Below are 10,640 nucleotides of genomic sequence, written 5' to 3'. Positions count from 1 at the left end.
AGCGAGTTCACACTGGAGAGAAGCCGTTCACCTGCTCAGACTGTGGAAAGAGATTCACACAGTTAGCTAATCTACAAGCACACCAGTCAGTTCACACTGGGGAGAAGCCATTCACCTGCTCAGTGTGTGGGAAGGGATTCACTCAGTCATCTCACCTGAATGTACATCAGCGAGTTCACTGTGGAGAGAGGCCGTTCATCTGCTCAGACTGTGGGAAGGGTTTCACTCAGTCATCCAACCTGCTGGTACACAAGTCTGTTCACACTGGGGAGTGGCCATTCACCTGCTCAGACTGTGGGAAGGGATTCCATTTCTCATCTCAACTGAAGGTTCATCAGAGAGTTCACACGGGGGAGAGGCCGTTCACCTGCTCAGACTGTGGGAAGAGATTCACTCAGTCATCCACCCTATTGAAACACCAGTCAATTCACAGTGAGGAGAGGCCATTCACCTGCTCAGTTTGTGGGAAAGGATTCACTCGATCATCTGATCTACAGATACATCAGTGAGTTCATACTGGGGAGAGGCCATTCACCTGTTCAGACTGTGGGAAGGGACTCACTTGCTCATCTCAACTGAAGGTATATCAGCGAGTTCACACTGGAGGGAGGCCATTCACCTGCTCGGTGTGGGAAGGGATTCATTCGGTTATCCAACCTACAGAGAGACCCGCGAGTTCATACAAAGAGCTAACTTGTTCAACCTTTCTTTGTAACTCTGGTGCTGAAACCCAGGTAACATTCCAGTAAATCTCCTCTGTACTCTCTCTATTTTGTTGACATCTGTCCTATAATTCGGTGACCAGAACTGTATGCAATACTGCAAATTTGGCCTCACCAATGCCTTGTACAATTTTCACATTACATTTCAACTCCTATACTCGATGCTCTGATTTATAAAGGCCAGCAAACCAAAAGCTTTCTTCACCACCCTATCCACATGAGATTCCACCTTCAGGGAACTATGCACCATTATTCCCAGATCCCTCTGTTCTGCAGCATTCTTCAATGCCTTACCATTTACCATGTATGTTCTTATTTTGATTAGTCCTACCAAAATGCAGCACCTCACACTTATCAGCATTAAACTCCATCTTCCATCTTTCAGCCCACTCTTCTAACTGGGTCCAGTCCTCTAAATGGGTCCAGTCTTCTAAATGGGTCCAGTCCTATCCTTCTAACTGGCCTAAATCTCTCTGCAAGCTTTGAAAACCTACTTCATTATCCACCACTCCACCTATCTTAGTATCATCTGCATACTTACTAATCTAATTTACCACCCCATCATACAGATTATGAATATATTGACAAACAACATTGGACCAGTACAGATCCCTGAGGCACACCACTAATCACCGGCCTCCAACCTGGCAAACAGTTATCCACCACCACTCTCTGGCATCTCCCATCCAGCCACTGTTGAATCCATTTTGCTACTTCAATATTAGTACCTAGACAACATCCACCGCTTTATCTTCGTCAATTTTCCGAGTAACTTCTTCAAAAAATTCAATAAGATTGGTCAAACATGACCTTCCACGCACAAATCCACGTTCACTATCCCTAATCATACCTTGTCTTTCCAGATAATTATATATACCATCTCTCAGAATACTTTAATTTACCCACCACTGACGTCAAACGCACAGGCCAATAATTTCTGGGTTTACTCTTAGAACTCTTTTTAAATGATGGAACCGCCTGAGCATTACGCCAATCCTCCGGCACTATCCCCGTTTCTAATGACATTTGAAATATTTCTGTCATAGTCCCTGCTATTTCTACACCAACTTCCCTCAAGGTCCGAGGGATATCCTGTCAGGACCTTGAGACTTATCCACTTTTATATTCTTTAAAAGCACCAGTACTTTCTCTTCTTTAAACATCATAGTTTCCATAACTACCCTTCTTGTTTCCCTTACCTTACACAATTCGATATCCTCCTTCTTAGTGAATACCGAAGAAAAGAAATTGTTCAAAATCTCCCCCATCTCTTTTGGCTCCGCACATAGCTGTCCACTCAGATTCTCTAAGGGACCAATTTTATCCCTCACTATCATTTTTCTATTAATATAACTGTAGAAATCCTTTGGATTTATTTTCACCTTACTTGCCAAAGCAACCTCACATCTTCTTTTAGCTTTTCTAATTTCTTTCTTAAGATTCTTTTTTACATTCTTTATATTGCTCAAGCACCTCATTTACTCCATGCTGCCTATATTTATTGTAGGTCTCTCTCTTTTTCCGAACCAGGTTTCCAATATCCCTTGAAAACCATGGCTCTCCCAAGCTTTTAACCTTTCCTTTCAACCTAACAGGAACATAAAGATCCTGTACACTATAATTTCACCTTTAAATTACCTCCATTTCTCTATTACATCCTTCCTATAAAACAAATTGTCCCAATCCACTCCTTCTAAATCCTTTTGCATCTCCTCAAAGTTAGCCTTTCTGTAATCAAAAATCTCAACCCTGGGTCCAATCCTATCCTTCTCCATAATCATGTTGAAACTAATGGCATTGTGATCACTGGACCCGAAGTGCTCTCCAACACATACCTCCGTCACCTGACCTATCTCATTTCCTAACAGGAGAGCCAACACTGCCCCTTCTCTAGTTGGTACCTCTATGTATTGCTGCAAAGAACTATCCTACACACATTTTCCAAACTCCAAACCATCCACCCCTTTTACAGAATGGGCTTCCCAGTCTATGTGTGGAAAATTAAAATCTCCCACTATCACAACCTTGTGCTTACTACAAATATCTGCTAACTCCTTACAAATTTGCTCCTCCAATTCTTGCTCCCCATTAGGTGGTCTATAATACATCCCTGTAAGTGTTACTACACCTTTCCCATTCTTCAATTCCACCCAAATAGCCTCTCTAGATGAGCCCTCTAATCTATCCTGCCAAAGCACTGCTGTACTATTTTCTCTGACAAGCAATGCAACACCTCCCCCTCTTGCCCCTCCGATTCTATCACACCTGAAGCAACGAAATCCAGTAATATTTAGTTGCCAATCACACCCCTCCTGCAACCATGTTTCACTAATAGCTACAGCACCATATTTCCAGGTATCAATCCATGCTCTAAGCTCATCCACCTTTCTTACAATGCTCCTAGCATTAAAATAGATGGATTTAAGAAACTCCCCACCTCTTACTCTCTGTTTATCCCCAAGTTCACACTGGGTAGTGGCCAATCTCCTGCTCAGACTTTAGGAAGAGATTTTCTCAGCCAGATCAACCATTATTGAGTTCAGACTGTTCAGAGGTCGTTCACCTGCTGTGAATGTGGGAAGCCATTCACTCAGTCACCTAACCTTATGTAACTCTCGATTTGGCTGGCAGCTTAATATGGGGGGTGATAGACCCACAACCCGGCCAAGCTTAAGAAATCTCGTTTGGGTGGATGCTGCGTGATGTGTCCCCTGTTAAAAACCAGTACCCTGAAATAACAAACAGTGCACAATAGGCGATTAAATGATTGAGCTTTATAATTCTTACTTTGACTATAGGGTTATTAAAGAAACAAAAAATAAAGAAAAAGGGCCCACTCTCTCTATTTGCGTCTTCTCATCTCTCCCCGTCAAAAGACCGCAAAAATCTCTCTTCCAGACTCAGAAGAAAGAACAACATTTCTCCCATTGGATAGCCCTGCATTCCAAAACCCTGTTATCTCCAGTCGTAACATAAACATTACTGCTACAGAGAAACCATCACCTCAGCAGTGAAACATTACAAAGAAGCCATTACATTAGCAGTGAAACCTTACAGCATGTTATTTGTGACACACTACCGGGTTCACACTGGGGAGCAAGTTTCAATAAGCTGCTTGCTGGGTATTTGTCCATCACCGTTGCTGAATGCAATTTCGAGAGTGACAGTCGGTGTTGAACTCTGCAATTATCGCTGTTGCTCACCACACCCAGTCTGCACCCTGGTCACTGGGCATGGGAGGAGTTTCTTCTGTTGCATATTCTGCTTTAATGGGACAGGAGTTTATTATTTTGGATCTGAGACAAATAAATCAGTTCTATTTTAAACTCTGTCTCCAATACTTAGTGAATTTATAACACAACTTGTGTATAGTAGAGAGTCAACTCAGGCCGGCTGGACACTGCCAGTGATTCTGTTCCACAACAGTCCCTTTAAATCCTCCCCTGTTGTTCCCTTCTTGCTCTCGCTGTGCGATGGGTTCGAAATAGTCACCACTCTGTGGGTGAAGAGGTTTTCCTTGAATTCTCTGCAGACTGAAAAAGTCGAGCTGGCTGCAGTTCTATCTGACATGTTCTTCACCCTTGAAATCTCTGGGCTGAGGAAGAATGACATTGGGAGTTAACCTCCTTATTCTGGGCTCATTTGCACATTATGGGTCATTTTTCTCTGCTTCTAAAGTGTTGTTAGAAAACACCACTGGCCTCTGAAGACTGAAAACAGAATGGGAAACCATTAGTTAGATGTTCAACGGAGCAGGGTCAGAAACCAGAGGCAGGTCTGCACAGGGCAGAGTTTGGGGCTCTGGAGGATGGTTGGGGTAAGAACATATGATGAGGAGAAAGGAATCAGCAGCGGGGCGTGGCAACGGATGACAAAGTAGCAACATTTGGAAGCTAATTGGCAGAGAAAATAATTAGTTTGTCTGACTGACACAAACAATGCCTGTGGTGAGGTGCTCCACCAGTCGAGGAACATGTGTGTGTTGGGAATGGTTTTATCTATTGAGGGAATTGTTCCTGCTTGTTTATCCAGTAATATTATACCTGGATGGTTATTACAGATTGTCCTATCTGAAATAATGTATTGATTATCATATAAATTGAGATTCTGTCCCTAACTGGATCAGGTTTGAATTTATGTTGCCTTAATGAAGTTACGGTGGTCATTCATGTGTTTCTATTTTAAAACAAGATTTTGGTGAATGATATTTGCTGCTTGATTGTACCTGCATAAGTAATTAAATTGAGTTATACTGCTGCAGGATTCTGGAATGTGTTGGATTGTGTCTGTTTTTTCTTGGCATTTTCTGCATTTATTGCCTTGTAGAAACATAAACATAGAAAATAGGTGCAGGAGTAGGCCATTCGGCCCTTCGAGCCTGCACCGCCATTCAGTATGATCATGGCTGATCATCCAACTCAGAACCCTGTACCAGCCTTCCCTCCATACCCCCTGATCCCTTTAGCCACAAGGGCCATAAGCATCGGCAGGATGTTTGTTTGTATTGTATGTATTTTTGATTTTTTTTATTGTTGACCATCTTGTCCTGTATTTCTGCAAGGAACACCCCATTTCAGGGAAGAGGTCTCCAACTCTCAGTCAGGTGCTCAATGCTTCCTTGTCAACATCTGCTCTGCTCAGATCGTTGGGATGTCTCCCATGGAGGGTCATACTCATTCCACTGGTTAATCTTTTCTTCCATAGTGATGATTCATTTTTCTGAGTTAGCCTCTCACTTAAGTTTTCTGGTCTGTATTTTTTTATAGATTATGAGAACACTCAGTCGTCTTTTATTGTCATTTAGAAATGCATGCATGCATTAAGGAATGATACAATGTTCCTCCATAGCGATATCACAGAAAACAGGACAAACCAAAGACTAATACTGACAGAACCACATAATTTTAACATATAGTTACAGCAGTGCAAAGCAATACCATAATTTGATGAACAGATTATTGGCATGGTAAAAAAAGTTTCAAGTCCCGATCGACTCCTGAATCCCTGATAGCAGGAGGCAAAAGGGAGAAACTCTCTGCCATAAACCTCCAAGGCACCGACAACTTGCCGATGCCTTGGAAGCAGCAGGACACAGCCGACCCCGAGTCCGTCCATCCGAAACCTTCGAGCCTCCGACCAGCCCCTCCGATACAGCCTCCCGAGCGCCATCCTCTGCCATGCGCCTTCGACCTCTCCCTGGCCGCTGAAACAAGCAAAGCCGAGGATTTCGGGGCCTTGAGCGCCGGAGATTCCAGTTACCACACAGTAGCAGCGGCAGCGAAGCGGGCATTTCAGAAGTTTTCCAGATGTTCCTCCGTACTCTCTCGTCCGTCTCCATCAAATCAGAATTGTGCACTGTCCCTTGCTTGACAGATTACAAATATCACTCACCGGAGAGGCCGTGCGCGCAGCGTCGCGCTGCTATCTTCTCCTCCTCCTACACTCCTTTCGTCTGAAACTCATTTTGAACCAAACATTATTTCTGCCAGATTACCAAACTCAACAGTTTTGGAAAATATTGATGAGAAATTAGCTCATTTACTGTCAGAGCAGAGACAGTGGATGAAGCAGTTAATTTTTAAATATCGGGATTTATTTCCAGACGTTCCTAAAAGAACCACAGTAGCTTCGCATGCTGTAGATGTTGGAGATACAAAACCCATAAAGCAACATCCATATCGGATGAACAGGTGAAAATCTGAACTTTTTGAACAAGAAATTAAGTATATGTTAGAAAATACTATTATTAGACCTTCTAATTCGAATTGGAGTTCACCGTATGTTATGGTACCTAAGCCAGATAGTAGTATTAGATTTTTTACAGATTACAGGAAGGTGAATGCTGTGACAGAAACTGAATCGTATCCAATCCCTAGGGTAGATGATTGTGTAGACAAAGTTGGACAAGCAAAGTTCCATACAAAGATTGATTTGTTAAAAGGTTATTGGTGTGTTCCATTGACGGACAGAGGTAGAGAGATTTCTGCATTTGTAACCTTATCAGGGTTAGATGACTTCCCTTTGGGATGAAGAATGCACCAGGTACTTTCCAGTGAATGATTAACTCTGTAATTCAGGGGTTAAAAGACACAGATACTTACATTAGATAGATAGATAAATATACTTTATTGATCCCGAGGGAAATGGGGTTTCGTTACAGCCGCACAACCAAGAATAGAGCATAAGTATAGCAGTACTAAATCCACAAACAATCAAACAACAAAATGCAAACTATGCCAGATGGAAATAAGTCCAGGACCAGCCTGTTGGCTCAGGGTGTCTGACCCTTCACGGGAGGGGCTGCAAAGTTCGATGGCCACAGGCAGGAACAACCTTCCGTGACGCCCAGTGTTGTATCTCGGTGTAATATGGCGGAGTCCAACAGCAAAAAGTTCAATATCCGGTCTACAGACACGTTCCTCGATCATAATATGACCCGGATTGCATCATCCGTTGTTACAATCGAAGAATGTGTTTGTAGACTGGATATTGATGATTTAGTTACAGGAAATGATAATTGGAAAGCACATATTACTGAGAAAGTTTGAAAAGCTTTGAAAAGCTAACTGAACTATTAACTTAGCTGTAAGTGAATTTGGTCATGCCACGGTGACTTATCTTAGTTATGTTGATCGTCCAGGCTTGGTTAAGTAAAGTGGTTAAGGAAACAAATCAAACTCCAATTCAGCAACAGAGTTTGATGTTTATAGGAGTATAATATTTTGATAACTCATATTAAAGACAAAGATAATGTGATTGCTCACTGTCTATCTAGATGTTGAATGTACAATGTAATTTTTTTATGGAGTGGTATTTTAATATTTGTAACACACCTACTGGATATTAGTTTGTAAGGTGCTGTATGATAATACTGTGTCTATTGTGTAGGTTGTAAATGTTATACATTTGTATTTTTTTGTAAATAGTTAATGTTAAAATTCTGTTCATATAAGTCAAACATTTCCCTTTCTGGAGGGAGGTGTTACATACCTCATGGGTGTCTTGTGACTGTCTTATCACCATGATGTAATTGGGTATCTCATGACCATGATGTAATGGTCTTGTGATGGTGGGATGATGTAATTTTCCCGCCGATGTGAGGTCACGTGATGACATGTTATCACCAGGTATATAACGGGATCCCTGTTGTGATGCAGTTAGTTTTCAGTTTAGATCGTCAGTTACTCCGTTATGCTGCATATTCGTCTCATGACGCAGTTTCGTTTTCAAACGGAGTTTTAATTTCTATTGTAAAGTTACATCGTTGTGCCGGCAGTTTCACCAATCACTGCTACCTTTGTTGGTGTATTTTTTGATCTACCTTTACAGTAGTACTGGAGAGTGAAGACCTTACTAAAGGACGGGAAACTGAAGGATCGGAATAAAGTTGGAGTCATTCCGCGGTTTAATGAAGGATCGACCTTATTGAGGATTCGTTCAGAAAAGCGACCTGTATCTGAGATAACTCCTGCAAGATCAGGGAAGTTTGTGCAGTGTCCAGTTGCCAGAAAAAGGTCAGTTCCTTTAAGCCGTTTTATTTCCTTCGTCGTGAATCCTTTGGAGAATCAGCAGTAACTTCACATCTTCGAAGAAATCGGTTTCCAGAGAAGTCTCTCCTTATTGACTGGGCAAATCACCTGGACTTTCGAATTTACCACTTTAAGACTGCGTTCGAATTTACCACTTTAAAAACTGTTTTGGAATTTACTTTTTTAAGAACTGTTCCCGAGTTTCTGTACAGCTGTTAACTTCCGGTTAATTTAGTCGTTGGAATACTTTTCTCTATTATTGAGCAGAGTTTAAATAATGTTTATGTTTGTTTATAAAACCCTGACTCAATTCTATATTCATTGTTGCCGGTCACATGACACTATATAGTGTTGGAAGTCTAATATTGAAAGGTCAAGATAAAGTGGATGTGGGGATGTCAATTTAGAACGGAAGTGAGGATTTATTTCGCCAGCGAATAATGAAATGGTGAAGTTCATTGACACCGTTGGCTGCTGCCACCAGTCACTGGGTGTACTTAAAGTGGAAGTTGATATATTCTTGACAAGTCAGGGCATGAAAGGAGAGACGGAGGGGTGCAGAGACAGTGAGACAGAGGGGGAAATGGATCAGCCATCATCTAATGACTGAGCAGATTCGAGACAAATGGCCGAATTCTGCTCCTAACTCTTATGGCCTTGTGGTTTGAGACAGAACAGTGATAGTTGCTCAGGCAGAACTCGGGTGGTGAAACAGGTGTACGAGGCTGGCCTTCATCGGTCAGGACACAGAATTAAGTTCTGGGGATGACACACTACAGCTGTACAAGACGTCAGTGAGGCCACTGTTGGATTATTCTGTGGTTCTGATCGAGCAGCTGTAGGAAGGCTGTGGGATAAAGTAGATGGAGTCACCACTGTGTTTGACCTGTGCCACAGTATCACTCTGTGCCCACACTGGGGATAAAATGAGGTGTAGGATCACACTCTGTGGGGGTGACGTAGAGAGAGTTTAGATGGTCACTTACCAGTGACTTGAGAGAGAACAATCAAATTCCCAATATCCGATTGCAGTGTCCGAAGCCTTTTTAACAAATAACCCCATCAGCGTCTTGTCAAATTCCATAAACGCAGCCCTGAGAAGGCTTGCGGTCTCATTGGGAGTGCGGATGGTTGGAGTAAATATGAAAAGGTGGGGTCCCATTGAGTGTGCGGGTAGTGGGAATAAATGGAAATGGGTGGGGTTTGGTTGTCATAAGGCGGTGGCTGGGGACGGCCCCAAGTGCAAGACACAGACACTGAAGTACTAGGGACAGGACTAGGATACAGGGCGATGGCAAGGACATGGACACGAAAACCGGGAACCCGGAACAGGACTGGACAAGGGAGTTAGGAGCCCGGGCTTGGACTCCGAGCCAGAAACTTGACAAGGACCCAGTACCTGGGTCTTGCCTCTGGCTCGAACCCCAGAGCTAGGCAAGGACAAGGCTGGAATCTTCAGGCTTGAGGCTAGAGACTAGACTTGGCAGGAGGCAGGAGGCTGGAGTCTTCAGGCTTGAGGCTAGAGGCTAAATACTTGGCTTGGCAAGAGGCTAGAGACTTGGTTTGGCTTGGCAAGAGGCTAGAGACTAGAGACTTGGCTTGGCTTGGCTTGGCAAGAAGCTAGAGGCTGGAGTCTTCAGGCTTGGGGCTAGGCAGGAGGCTGGAGTCTTCAGGCTTGAGGCCAGGCAAGAGACGAGGCTGAAGGCTTGAGACTTGAGGCGAGGCTGGAGGCTGGAGGCAAGAGACTTCAGGCGAGGCGAGGCTGGAGGCAGAAGACTTGAGGCGAGGCGTGGCTGGAGGCTGGAGGCAGGAGACTTGAGACGAGGCTGGAGGCTGGACGTAGGAGACCTGAGGCGAGGCAGGAGGCAGTAGACTTGAAGCGAGGCTGGGCTGGAGGCTGGAGACAGGCCCTTCCGGGTCAGGGCGCGGTCCACCTGGGCAGGGCGCGGATCACCTGGGCAGGGCGCGGATCATCACCCGACAGAGGCAAGGGACTGGAAGGGACAGAACCAACCCCCGGTAACGGCAAGACGGTCTGGCTTACCTGGGCGGAGGCAAGGGACATGAAGGGAGCTAGGTACAGGATGGTTCCTGGACAAAACTGCAGGCGAGACGAGGCGAGAGTTACCGGCAAGACAAGGCAGGGCAGGGCTTCAGGCGAGGAAACAGAAGGCAGAGGAAGGGATACAAGGAGTAAGGACAAGAACAATCCAGCAGCCACGCCCTGGTCTCTGAAGGTATTTATGCAGCCAGTCCCAACGAGAACCAGCTGCCTCAATTAGCTCAACAAGAACAGAAACAGGGTAGATAGGGAAACCTGGAGCAAAGGTCGATAGACCGGACCGTGAACCGGAATACGGACTTTATGGACCGGACCATGACATTGGTA

General features: G+C 44.1%; 2 protein-coding genes across 2 annotated transcripts in view; one reads left to right on the top strand and one right to left on the bottom strand.

Annotated features, from left to right (window-relative positions):
* Window positions 1–10,640, top strand: part of LOC140208596 (uncharacterized) — a 587,054-nt gene that overhangs the window by 443,396 nt on the left and 133,018 nt on the right. The window lies entirely within an intron of this gene.
* LOC140207852 (uncharacterized) overlaps window positions 1–10,640 on the bottom strand; it is a 74,149-nt gene that overhangs the window by 30,289 nt on the left and 33,220 nt on the right. The window lies entirely within an intron of this gene.

This window comes from Mobula birostris, chromosome 13 (genome assembly GCF_030028105.1).
Source record: "Mobula birostris isolate sMobBir1 chromosome 13, sMobBir1.hap1, whole genome shotgun sequence".
Classification (NCBI taxonomy): domain Eukaryota; kingdom Metazoa; phylum Chordata; class Chondrichthyes; order Myliobatiformes; family Myliobatidae; genus Mobula; species Mobula birostris.
The sequence above is the reverse complement of the archived record's forward strand: the minus strand, read 5'-3'. Positions and strand labels throughout refer to the sequence as shown.